The sequence below is a fragment of the Kogia breviceps genome, chromosome 19 (assembly GCF_026419965.1).
Source record: "Kogia breviceps isolate mKogBre1 chromosome 19, mKogBre1 haplotype 1, whole genome shotgun sequence".
NCBI classification, from domain to species: Eukaryota; Metazoa; Chordata; class Mammalia; order Artiodactyla; family Physeteridae; genus Kogia; species Kogia breviceps.
Genome location: NC_081328.1, coordinates 40,395,398 through 40,409,706, shown reverse-complemented (window position 1 = coordinate 40,409,706; position 14,309 = coordinate 40,395,398). Strand labels below are relative to the sequence as shown.

The 14,309-nt window shown below is 42.6% G+C and overlaps 1 long non-coding RNA gene across 1 annotated transcript; it reads right to left on the bottom strand.

Moving 5' to 3' along the window:
• Window positions 1–152: 152 nt before the first annotated feature.
• On the bottom strand, window positions 153–14,292 carry LOC131745782 (uncharacterized). The gene is made up of 3 exons (XR_010838070.1): window positions 13,342–14,292; window positions 13,018–13,246; window positions 153–419 (listed from the first exon to the last, which is right to left on the bottom strand). It is a non-coding gene; the product is annotated as an uncharacterized lncRNA (long non-coding RNA).
• Between the last annotated feature and the right edge of the window lie 17 nt (window positions 14,293–14,309).

Here is a 14,309-nt window from a genome sequence, read left to right as displayed (position 1 = left end):
GCCCTGCCCCCCACATCCACATTTCCTCCCAGGAGGACTACCTCAGCGTGAATTAACTGCCATAATGAGGTACACCCTTTTGTGTGAACACAAAGTAACCTAACCCTAACCCACTCCTGGTAAGGGAATAATTCAACAGGATGGAAAATCTCTATACCTGAAACTATTTGTTGCAGGACTGTCTATGAAAGCAAAAAGCTAGAAAGAGTCCAAATACTCAGCAATAGGAGAGCAGTTAGTAAATTACAGAGAATTACCCGACGTCAATGTAATGGACCATTAGGCAGGCCCTAAACATAACGATGATGATGAAGAAGTGATTGGATCAGCTTGGTGCAATCACGTGATCCTGGGCATCTGAGGCCGAGATATTTGAAATTCCAGCGGAGAATCACATTGCTGAGCTCAGTTTTCTGCATCTGTAAAATGGAGATCAGGACACGGTACTTACCTCATAATGTTACTGAGAGGACGAACTGAGATCACACACCAGTGGGTCCTAGCCCAGTGCCGGCACTGAGTGAGCAGAAGTGCATTCCTAGGATTTCCCTCGTGGCGCAGTGGTTAAGAATCCGCCTGCCAATGCAGTGGGTATGGGTTTGATCCCCGGTCCGGGAAGATCCCACATGCCGCGGAGCAGCTAAGCCCATGCACCGCAACTACTGAGCCTGCGCGCCACAACTACTGAAGCCTGCACGCCTAGAGCCCGTGCTCCGCAACAAGAGAAGCCACTGCAATGAGAAGCCGGGGCACCACAGTGAAGAGTAGCCCCTGCTCACCGCAACTAGAGAAAGAAAGCCCTTGCGCAGCAACGGGACCCAACACAGCCCCCAAAATTTAAAAATTCATTAATTCATTAATTCATTAAAAAAGAAAAAGTGCATTCCTATTCCTAAGGGAAGCATGCAGTGATGTGACTGTCACGGGGACAGCCTTGTGGAAAAGTATGGTGGGCACAGGAATTCAGGTTAGAGGCTTAAATGGAAAAAATTCAAATGCCACGGTGGTAGACGTATAGGGGATATCAATTTCTTTCCTCCTTCTTTTGGACTTTAGGTGCAAAGTGTTAAGTTAATCATCCTCCTGAGTCCAGAGTGGATTTTCATTGACCATTCTTATTTCCTTCCTTCTGTCCTTCCTTCCCCTTTGTCCTCATTTTCACTTTTTTTTTTTTTTTTTTTTTTTTTTTTGCGGTATGCGGGCCTCTCCCGTTGCGGAGCACAGGCTCTGGACGCGCAGGCCTAGCGGCCATGGCTCACGGGCTTAGTTGCTCCGCGGCATGTGGGATCTTCCCGGACCAGGGCACGAACCCGTGTCTCCTGCATCGGCAGGCGGATTCTCAACCACTGCGCCACCAGGGAAACCCCTGTCCTCATTTTCTATTCCCTCCTATTTTCTTTCCCCTCCACAGGCGGTCACTCTCACATGTTTAATGTGTATCTTTTTGTGTGAACATAGTTTTGAAAATATGTATCACTGATATTGTTTTAAGTTTTATTATGAATTTTAATACATACACAAAAGCAGAGACAATAGTACAACAAACCACCATATACTCATCTCCCAGACACAGAACTTATCAAGATTTTGCCTTAAAATCTTGCTTAAATCTTTGCCTAAAATACGTTTCTCTTTTTTCCCTCTGCTGAACTAAATACTCGAAAGTAAATTTCATACGTCATGCCATTTCACCCTTACACTTTTCAGCTATGTGTCCCCCCCAGCACTGATCACTTTTGAATCCAGCTGCACTGCCACTGTCACATCCAATAAAATTAGCAAAAAAAAAAAACACCTAATATTCAATCCATAACCAAATTTCTCAGAATGTCTCTTTTTGGTTGGTTTCAGGGGGTATGTGTGTGTTGGGCTGTACCCCACAGGCCTCCAAGCCCTGTGCTTGCCCTGCTTCGAGAAAGAGAAGAAAGAGCCCAGAGTCAGCAATAGACACATCAATGGTTTAACGCACGGAGGAGCTTACACGTGTGAAGCAAGGTCCTGGAGTGACACCTCACCATGTACGGCAGACAGGACGTGGTGGCAGTCTTCGCTCCCTAAGGGAACCGGAGACGGCCACATACAGGGTGAAGTGACATCAGCTTGGCTCATTAGTTACCAGGGAAAGCAGCAGAGAGGCGTGCCTCTCAGCACCCTTTGATGAGCTATCACTAGCTGGGCCTGGGGCAAGTACATAGGAAGGTCAGTCATGGGCGTAGGGTATAGGCGAAGCAGGCACTGGTCGGGCAGGGGATGTACACAGAGCAAGAGAACAGCCATCTTGAATGGCCTGACCATACAGCGTGTGTGTATTTCTATACATTACCAGCACTGCGTTCTAGGCCTTGCTCTGTTCATCCTCTTTGCACCCAGCACTGTGGCTTTAAGATCCAGCCAGGTTGCCCTGTGAACACTGAGTTGCTTTAACTGCTGTGGGGTGCTCCACGGGCGCATCCCCCAGCTTTGGCCTCTCCACTCTCCCAGGGAGGGACATCTGACTGCACCCAACTCCCCTCCAGGAAGCAATGCTGCAATGCACATCCTCAGCCTCTCCTCTTATGGATCTAGTGAGAATCTCTCTGGGTTATAAATGTAGAAGCCAGGAGTGGCCTTGCTAGGTCATAGGGTATAAATATATCTGTCTTCATTTGACTAAGTACGGCCATATTTTTCTCCGCAATGTCTGCACCAGGCCACACTCCCACACGCAGAGCAGGAGGTTCCTATATTCCCATATGATTGATATTATCCAGCTGTCTGATTTTTCCTACCCCGACTGAGGTATTATCTCACTGTTGTTTTATTTGCATTTGTCTGATCACCAAAGAGTTTGAGCATCTCTGCACCTGGCGATTGATTAGTCTTTAACGTTTCCTCTTATATAAAGTCTTTTTATATCATTGGATCACATTTCTACTGATGCCTTTTTGGAGGTTGATTTGCAAGAGATCTGGAAGAATCTATGTTGGTTTTGGACCTTGCAAAAATATTCTCCCATTTTGTCATCTCTCTCTTAACTTTGTCCACCTCATTGAACAGAAATCTTTAATGTTGATGTAATTAAATATACACAAGAGGAAGAGTTTGGATTTGATTCAATAGGCACTAGCAAGTCACTGCAGGTTCTAGAATTGGGGATGACATGATTAAAGTGATTCACTTGGGAGCTATATACAGGAGAGGTTGGCTGCAAAGAGGCAAATTGGGAATCTTTCCACGTAGATGAGTCAATAGCAGAGGCAGGTGGACATAGCCCCAGCTCTCATAGGACTTCCAGTCTGCGTGGGAGCCATGCATTCAACAAGAGTGATGTGTATTCTGCAGGGAATTCTGGGAGCAGAGGCCGGCTGAGGTTTGGCAAGGATTCCTGGAGACATTTACTCTGATTCCTGAGGGAAAAGAGCTGGCCCAGTGATGAGAAAGGGGGAATATCTTGAGAGAATAAGAGTCTGGAAAATGGAAAACATTGAGAAATAATCTGAAGATAAAGTGGGTGAAGTTTGCTCAGCAAAGTCAAGTCACATGGTGGAAAGCCTGCTGGGTTGGCAGGCCACATGGTGACCTCAAAAAATTGTTTCTTTCCCAGGCACCTGGGCCCAAAGCCAGATGACAGGAAGTGAGGAAGGAAGGGCTGGTAAGCAAGCAGAAGCAGGAGGTAGAAGCCATGGTCTGGGAGCTTGGCAGGAATGGGACAGAGAGCACCAGGCAACTTTTCTCCAAGATAGCCCAAGTTAGGAGGACACGTTTGCAGGCATGCAATCATCTTTCTCTTTCCCTTAAAACATGTCTCTAAATTGTCAAATTTCAAAAATAATACATGTATACTATAAAACACTTAACATTACAGAACTATTTAACATAGAGAATAAAAGCCTCCAATACCCCCCCACCCCAGTAACCATTTAATAATTTAGAGTGTTTTCCTCCAGGTATATTTATATACGAACACTTGTTTCCACATATATAGTTTTTTAATAGAGCATATATAATTTTTTAACAGAGCTTCAAATACATGAAGCAAAAACTGATGGCACTGAAAGGAGAAATAGATAAATCCGCAGTTACAGTAGGAAACTACAACTTCCTTGACCTAGTTTTCAGTTGTAGAACATTCCAGGCAACAAGAGCAAAATGCACATTCCCTTCAACTGCACATGGATCACTCACCAAAACAGACCATATTCTAGGCCATCAAAAAACCTTAACAAATGTAAAAAAACTGAAATCATAGAGTATAAATTATGTCCGTAACAAAATTAAATAACTTGTATATCAAAGATGAAGTGTACAGTGTAATGATTTGACTTTATATATAAAGTCAAATATATCATTACAGTATAATGATTTGACTTACATGTATCATGAAATGATTACCACAATAAATTTAGTGAGCATCCATCATCTTGTATAGATATTTTTTAAAAAGGGACAATAGAAATTCTCAGTCATTATTGCTTCAAATATTGTTTCTGTTTCCTTCCTCTCTCTCTCTCTCCCTCCCTCCCTCCCTCCCTCTCTCTCTCTGTCTCTCTCTCTCTCTCTCTCTCCTTCTCCTTTTGCTATTCTCATTATGTGTATGTTGCAACTTTTGTAGTTACACTGAATTATTGGATATCCTGTTCTGTTTTCTCTCTCTTTCGCTCGTTATTCTCTTTGCTTTTCAGTTTTGGAAACTTCTATTGTCATATCCTCAAGCTCAGAGATTTTTCCTCAGCTCTGTCCAATCTACTAATGAGCCCATCAAAGGCATTCTACATTTCTGTTACAGTGGGGTTTGTTTGTTTGTTTGTTTGTTTGTTTTTGGCGGTACACGGGCCTCTCACTGTCGTGGCCCCTCTTGTTGCAGAGCAGAATAAATGTCAAAAAACAAAACCTGGGCTTCCCCGGTGGCGCAGTGGTTGAGAGTCCGCCTGCCGATGCAGGGGACGCGGGTTCGTGCCCCGGTCCGGGAAGATCCCACATGCCGCGGAGCGGCTGGGCCCGTGAGCCATGGCCGCTGAGCCTGCGCATCCGGAGCCTGTGCTCCGCAATGGGAGAGGCCACAGCGGTGAGAGGCCCGCGTACCGCAAAAAAAAAAAAAAAAAAAAAAAAAAAACCAACAACAATACACGCACGCGCGCGCGCGCACACACACACACACACACACACACACAAGAACCCTGCAATAGGAATAGGTATATCATATTCAAACTTCAGAAAATTAAAGCTAAAGAAAAATCTTTTGAAAGAAGCCAGAGGGAATAAATTCCTCTTCTACAGAGGAACAAAGATAAGAATTAGATTCGACTTCTCAGAATCTATGCAAGCAAGAAGAGAGGAAGTGAAGTATTTAAAGTGTTGAGAGGGAAAAAACACCAACCTAGAATTCTGTATCCTGCAAAATTATCCTTTAAAAGTGAACAAGAAATAAAGACTTTATCAGACAAACACAAATGGAGGGAATCTGTTGTTAGTAGACCTGCCTTGCAAGAAATGTTAAAAGAAGTTCGACCGAGAGAAGGAAAATGGTAGGTGAGAAACTCAGATCTATGTAAAGAAAGGAAGAGTACTGGAGAAGAAATAAGTGAATGTAAAAGAAAAATATTTATTTTTCTCATTCTTAAATGATCTGATAACAGTTTGTTCAAAATAATAATCACAACAATGTATTTGACTGTATATGCTTTTATATCTATGTATGTATGCCTGTGTATCAGTGAAATGAATAGCAGATATGATACAAGGGACAGGAGGAGGGAGGGAGGAATTAGGAATACTTTGTTATTATAAGTACTTGCACAACCCATGAAGTGGTATAGTGTTATTTGAAAGTGGACTTGGATTAGTTGTAAATATATATTGCAAACTGTAGGTCAACCACTAAAAAACGTGGGGGTGGAAAAGTATAATGAGATGCTAAGAAAGGAGAGAAAATGAATTCACATAAAACACTTAAAACCACAAAAAGCAGAAAAAGTATGGAAGAAAATATTAGGAACAAAGAACAAGGGCAACAAATAGAAAACAGTAACAAATATGGTAGGTATGAATGCAACTATATCAATAATCACCCTAAACATCTATGGTCTAAATACACCAATTAAAGGACTTCCCTGGTGGTCCAGTGGCTAAGACTCCGCGTTCCCAATGCCGCAACTAAAAGATCCCGCATGCGGCAATGAAGATCCCGCGTGCGGCAGTGCCACAAGTAAGACCCGGCACAGCCAAATAAATAAATACACCAATTAAAAGACAAAGATAGTCAGAATGGGTCAAAAAACAAGACCCAAATATATATTACCTACAAGAAACCCACTTTAAATATAAGTACAAATATAGATTCACAGCAAAGGGATGGAGAAAGATATACCATGCTAACACTAATCAAAAGAAAGTGGGGGGAGTTCCCTGGTGATCTAGTGGTTAGGATTCAGTACTTTCACTGCTGTTGCCTGGGTTCAATCCCTGGTCGGGTAACTGAGATTCCACAAGCTATGCAGTACGGCCTCCCCCAAAACAAAGTGGGGATAGATATATTAATTTCAGACAAAGGCAACTTCAGAGCAAGAAAAGTAATCAGGGATAAAAAGGGAATTATTTAATGATAAAGAGGTCAATACTCCAAGAAGACATAACAATCCTTAATGTGTATGGGCCTAGCAACAGAGTGTCAAAGTACATGAGGCAAAAACTGATAGATCTGCAGGGAGAAATAGATGATTCCACTACTACAGTTGGAGACATTTTTCTTTTTTGGTTGTGCCGGGTCTTAGTTGTGGTTCGCTGGCTGCTTAGTTGCTGCACGTGGGCTCCTTAGTTGAGGCTTGAGAGCTCCTTAGTTGCAGCACGCAGCCTCCTTAGTTGTGGCATGCATGTGGGATCTAATTCTCTGACCAGGGATTGAACCCAGGCCCCCTGCACTGGGAGCGCAGAATCTTAACCACTGCGCCACCAGGGAAGTCCCATACAGTGGAGACTTTAACACCTCTCTATCAGAAATGGACAGATCCAGCAGGCAGAAAATCAATAAGAACATGGTTGAACTCGACAGCACTGTGAATAAACTGTAAATGATTGACATCTATAGACTACTCATCCAACAACACATTCTTCTCAAACTCACGTGGTACATTACCAAGATATACCACATTCTGGGCCAGAAAGCACACTTTAACAAATTTAGAGGATTAGAAATCATACAATGGGGCTTCCCTGGTGGCTCAGTGGTTAAGAATCCACCTGCCAATGCAAGGGACACGGGTTCGAGCCCTGGTCCAGGAAGATCCCACATGCCGTGGAGCAACTAAGCCCATGCGCCACAACTACCAAGCCTACACTCTAGAGCCCTTGAGCCACAACTACTGAGCCTGCGTGCCACAACTACTGAAGCCTGCACGCCTAGAGCCCGTGCTCCGCAACAAGAGAAGCCTGCACACCGCAACAAAGAGTAGCCCCCACTTGCCACAACTAAAAAAAGCCCTCACACAGCAACGAAGACCCAATGCATCCAAAAATAAACAAATAAATAAATAAATAAATTTATAATTTTAAAAAACCGGAATCATACAATGTCTACCCTCAGAACACAATGGAATTAAAGTAAAAGTCAACAACAGAAAGATAGCTTGAAAATCCCAAAATACTTGGAGATAAAGCAGCACACTTCTAAATAACACATGGGTCAAAGAAGAAATTTCAAGAGAAATTTAAAAATATTTTGAAATAAATGAAAACAAAAATACAACTTATCAAAATTTGTAAGATGTAGCAAAAACATTGCTTGCAGGGAAATTTATATCACCACGTGCATATAGTATCAGAAGGAAGAAAGATCTAAAATCAATCATCTAAACTTCCACTTTAGGAAACAAGAACAAAAAGAGTAAATTAAATGCAAATTAAACAGAAGAAAAGAAATCATAAAAATCAGAGCTGAAATCAATGAAGTTGAAAACAGGAAATCAATAGAGAAAATCAACAAAACCAAAAGCAGGTTCTTTGAAAAGATCAACAAAATTGATAAGCTTCTAGCCAGGGTAACTAAGAAAAAGAGAGAAGACACAAATTGCTAATATCAGAAATGAAAGACGGGACATCACTATAGCTCTCATATACATTAAAAGGATAATACAGAAATATCATAAACAGCTCTATGCCTCCAAATTTGATAACCTAGATGAAATGGACCAATTCCTTAAAAAAATACAATCTGCCAAAATCCACACAAGAAGAAATCTGGGGCTTCCCTGGTGGCGCAGAGGTTGAGAATCCGCCTGCCAATGCAGGGGTCACGGGTTCGTGCCCCGGTCCGGGAGGATCCCACATGCCGCGGAGCGGCTGGGCCCGTGAGCCATGGCCGCTGAGCCTGCGTGTCCGGAGCCTGTGCTCCGCAACGGGAGAGGCCACGACAGTGAGAGGCCCGCATACCACAAAAAAAAAAAAAAAAGAAGAAGAAGAAATCTGAATGGGTCTTTATCTATTAAAGAAATTGAATCAATAATTAGTAACCTCCCAAAACAAGAAGCACCAGGCCCAGATGGGTCACTGGTGATTTCTATCAAACATTTAAGCAATAAATTATAACAATTCTCTACAATCTCCTCCAGAAGATAGAAGCAGTCAACTCTTTGTATCCTCAGGTTCCACATCTGCAGATTCAACTAACCGTGGATCGAAAATATTCCAAAAAATTTTTTTCCAGAAAGCTCCAAAAACCAAAACTTGAATTTGCTGTGTGCTGGCAAATATTTATGTAGCATTTACATTGTATTTTCAACTATTTACATAGCAGCTACATTGTATGAGGTATTATAAGTAATCTAGAGGTGATTTAAAGTATATGGGAGGATGTACGTAGTATATATGCAAATACTAAGCCATTTTATATAAGGGACTTGAGTAACTGTGGATTTTGGTGTCTGTATGGGTCTTGGAACCAAGCCCCTGTGGTTACCAAGGGATAACTGTACACCCTAACTAATTCTACGAGGCCAGCATTACCCTAATACCAAAACCAAAGACATTACAAGAAAAAAAACCCTACAAATCAATATTTCTCATGAATATAGATGCAAAAATTCTCAACAAAATATTAGCTAATAAAATTCAACAACGTATAAAAAGAACTATACACCACAACCAAGTAGGATTTATTCCAGATATGCAAAGCTGGTTCAATATTTGAAAATCGGGCTTCCCTGGTGGCGCAGTGGTTGAGAATCCGCCTGCCGATGCAGGGGACACGGGTTCGTGCCCCGGTCCGGGATGATCCCACATGCCGCGGAGCGGCTGGGCCTGTGAGCCATGGCCGCTGAGCCTGCGCGTCCGGAGCCTGTGCTCCGCAACGGGAGAGGCCACAACAGTGAGAGGCCCGTGTACCACAAAAAAAAAAAAAAAAAAAAATCAATTAATGTAATCCATCACATCAACTGGCTAAAGAAGAAAAATCACATGATTATATCAATCGAGGCAGAAAAAGCATTTGACAAAACTCAATACCCATTCATCATAAAAACTCTCAATGCTCCTCAATTTGATAAAGAACATCAACAAACAAGGTACAGCTAACATACTTAATGGTGAGTATCTTGACACTTTCCCACTAAGATCAGGAACAAGGTAGGTATGTTCTCTCTCACCACTGCTTTTCAACCTAGTACTGGAAATCCTAGCTAATACAATAAGGAGAAAAGAAAGGAAAAGAAAAGATTAGGAAGAAAGAAACACAGATTAGGAGGAAAGAAATAAGGCTGTCTTTTTTTGCAGATGATGCAATCATCTTTGTAGAAAATCTGAAAGAATCAATCAAAAAACACTCCTGGAATGAATAAATGATTATAGCAAGGTTACAGGACACAAGGTTAATGTACAAAAGTCAATTGCTTTCCTATATATCAGCAATGAACAAGAGGAATTTGAAATAAAAAACAGAGTGTTATTTACATTAGCACTCAAAAAAAAGAAATACTTAAGTATAAATCTAACAAAATATGTATAAGAACTATATGAAGAACATTACAAAACTCTGATGAAAAATATCAAAGAAGAACTAAATAAATGGAGAAATGTCCATGTTCATGAATAGGAAAACTTAATATTTTCAAGACATTAGCTCTGGACTTCCCTGGTGGCGCAGTGGTTAAGAATCCGCCTGCCAATGCAGGGGACACGGGTTCGATCCCTGGGCCAGGAAGATCCCACATGCCAAGGAGCAACTGAGCCCTCATGCCACAACTACTGAAGCCTGCATGCCTAGAGCCCATGCACCACAACAAGAGAAGCCACCGCAATGAGAAGCCCACGCACCGCAACTAGAGAAAGCCCACGTGTAGCAACGGAGACCCAACGCAGCCAAAAAAAAAAAAAGACATCAGTTCTTGTCATTTTGATCTACAGATTCAAAGCAATCCCAATCAAAATTCCATCAAGTTATTTTGTGAATATCAACAAACTGATTCTAAAGTTTACGTGGAGAGGCAAAAGACCCAGAATAGGCAATACAATATTGAAGGAGAAGAACAAAGTTCAAGGAATGACACTACTCAACTTCAAGATGTGTATAAAGCTACAGTAATCAAGACAGTGTGGTATGGGTGAAAGAATAGACAAATAGATCAATGGGATATAATAGAGAGCCCAGAAATAGATCCACATACATATAATAAACTGATCTTCGACAAAGGAGCAAAGGCAATACAATGTGGCAAAGATAGTTTTTTCAACAAATGGTGCTGGGGAATTCCCTAGTGGTCCAGTGGTTAAGACTGGGCACCTTCTCTGCTGTGGGCCCAGGTTCAATGCCTGGTCGGGGGAACTAAGGTCCCACAAGCTGCGTAGCACAGCCAAAAAAAAAAAAGGAAAGTTGCTGGAACAACTGGACATCCACATGCAAAAAATTTAAAAATCAATCTAGATATAAATCTTATATTCTTCACAAAAAATTAACCCCAAATGGATCATATACCTAAATCTAAATCACAAAACTATAAAACTCCCAGAAGATAACACAGGAAAAAACCTAGGTGACCTTGGGTATGGTGGTGGCTTTTTAGATACAACACCAAAGGCATGAAAGACATCACTGATAAACTGGAATTTATTAAAATAAAAAACTTCTGCTCTGAGAAAGACAATGTCAAGAGAATGAGAAAACAAGCCACAAACTGGGAGAAAATATTTGCAAAAGACACCTCTGATAAAGGACTGTTAGCCAAAATATACAAAACAACTCTTAAAACCCAACAATAAGAAAACAAACAAACTCAGGACTTCCCTGGCAGTTCAATCCCTGGTCGGGGAACTAAGGTCCCACATGCTGCATGGCAAGCCAAAAAAAAAAGACAAAGAAAACAACCTGATTGAAAAACTGGGCAAAAGATCTGAACAGACATCTCACCAAAAAAAGATATACAGATGGCAACTAAGCATATGAGAAGATATCCAACATCATATGCCATTAAGGAACTGCAAATTAAAACAATGAGATATCACTACACACTTATTAGAATGACCAAAATCCAAAAACACTACTTGGCCGTATCAAATAATGTCCAATATATTTATATCCTATGACATAGGAATCCACTCCTAGAAATACACCCAGGAGGAATGAATGCATATATCCACCAAAATATAGGCACAAGAAGGTTTGAAGCTGTCTTATTCATAGTAGTCAAAAACTGGCAACAAACCATATGCCCATTAGAAGTAGAAAGAATAAATTGTGGTACATTTATACAGTGGAATACTACATAGCAATGAAAAGGCATGAACCACTATTACGTGCAACGTCATAAATTAATCTTAGACATAATGTCGAGTGAACGAGGTTAGATGTAAAAGAATACACACTGAATGATTCCATGCATATGAACTCCAAAAACAGACTAAACTTATCTTATGGCAATAGCTCAGAATACTAGTGACATTTGGAGGGGAATATTGACTTTGAGTGAGCTTGCTCAATGCTAGAAATATTCACTATCTTGATCAGGGTGGTAGCTACATTATATATATATGTATATGCATGTATGTATACATATACATACATATATGTAACATGTATGCTATGTATACATAAGTAAAAATGCATCAAGCTGTACTCTTAAGATGTGTACACTTTATTATCTGTAAGTTACACCTCAATAAAAAAGAAAAAAATAAATGAGGGACAGTAGCTCCCCCCAAAAAAGAAGCAGGTTTATGTCACTATCTTAAATTTAAAAAAAAAAAAAGCATTTCCAAATACACATTATAATACATGACTTTGAAAACAATATATTCATCTGTACACTATCTAAAATTACTCCATGTACACTAGGAATTTGAGTGCCACACTTTGGTTAATGCATTCCAGGCACAGTAGGGGTTTTATATGAGCTAGTGCTGGGATACTGGCAACCCAAGGAAAGGCTGGGGCCAAATGGAGAATGAGTAACTAGGATTATGCCTTGTCACCAGCCTGGCTAGGGTTGTGGAATGCTGAGGCTCTGCTTCAAGGCACAGGGCAGAAAACTGTGAGGGAGGGGGGAGTGAATTGGGAGAGGCGGCATAGAAAAAAGACCAAGGGTAGGTTCCCTCATGCTCTGGCCCATAGCCCAAGTCCTAGACTCCTAACCTCACCAGAGACACAACAGATGTAAAACAAGCCAATTGGTTTCCAAGTGGGAAAAGTGCCAGCTATGATTTTTGCTGCCCAAGAAATGAAAAATCAATAATTATCATTCTTGGGCTTCCCCGGTGGTGCAGTGGTTAAGAATCCGCCTGCCAATGCAGGGGACACGGGTTCGAGCCCTGGTCCGGGAAGATCCCACATGCCTCAGAGCAACTAAGCCCATGGGCCACAACTACCGAAGCCCGTGTGCCTAAAGCCTGTGCTCTGCGTGCAACAAGAGAAGCCATTGCAATGAGAAGCCCGCGCAACGCAATGAAGAGTAGCCCCCACTCACCGCAACTAGAGAAAGCGCCACGCACAGCAACGAACACCCAATGCAGCCAAAATAAATAAATAAATAAATTAAAAATAATAATTATTATTATTACCATTCTTATTATTCATGTTCATCCTGTTTTATTCCAAATCCCTTTACCGAAAGGCCCCTTCGCCCAGCCAAGAAGTTCAGGGCCAGGAGCCAGGACACCTGGACTGCAGATCTGTGTGTGGAAGACTTGGAACTTTCTTGGGGTCTAAGTCTCATTGTTAAACATCGCAAGTGACATTGTGGAGTATTTTACAGTTTTACGTACATCATCTCACTCGACCCTCCAGCTCCTGGAGAGGAAAGCAGAGAACATAGGATTGCTATTTTAATTGTATAGACAAGGAAACTGGGATCAGATGAGGTTAAGAGATTCAATCAAACTCACACTGTTAAGAAGGTTGGGAAGCTGAGAAGCTCGGAAGCTGGGACTTCTGACTCCAAACCCTTTGCTGTTTCCCAGTCAAAACAAGAAAGTCAGTCCCTGCAGGTTCCAAGTGCAGTGTGAGATGTCTTGGTCCTACACAAAATGTTCTCTATAGGTTCCAAGGGCAGAGCTGGGTTTGTGGGGCTGAAACTTGTACAATTGGAGGGGAGGGGGAGACTCAAAAATAATACCAAATGATGAATCAACATTAAGGACAGGGCCTTGAACAGGCCCTGCAATGAGGAGACCTGAAGCTTAAGCTTCATTAGCATCAAGGTAAATCGGCCCCTCCTACATGCCCTACCCACTGAAAAATCCGGACACACCAGATCTTGACAGGATTTTCCTCCCTGTTTGTGAAACGTGGCAGATGTGGGCTATGGAAGTCCTGGGAAAGGAATCTCATTTCTCCCAGGAGACAAGAGGAATTACAGCAGCAGCGAGACTGTTGTGTGAGGATGGAGAAGGCTGTGTGCCAGGGGAGAGTCCAAAGGGGCCGGTGACCCAGCTGGCCGAGATGTGGGCCGTAGCAGTGTTGGTGTGGTAGACTGGCATTCCGGGACCCGGGAGTAATGGCTCTGCCTCCGTAGCGATGGCCCAAACCGTAGGCTCGCCTATTGGAAGCAGGCGTTCTTCAGACTGGCTTCTGGCTTCCTGCGTCCAGATGAACCTTCCTCGGAGGAGGAGAGACAGAGACAGACAACCACAGCCGACGGCAGTGGGAGGGTAGATGGTGGTCCCGCCCAGGCCTTTCGATCCCCGCCCAGGCCCTAAAATCCCTGGCCCGCGGGATGGTGGAGAGCGGAAACCTACGAGGCGGCTGCCCCGCTGCGGCTCGGGCGGCGAGGCCGGGGTGCAAGGCTCCTCTCGCGGCTCCCCGCCGCCGCCGCCGCCGTGCGGAGGACGGGGGGTAGGGTTGGGGGGGGCAG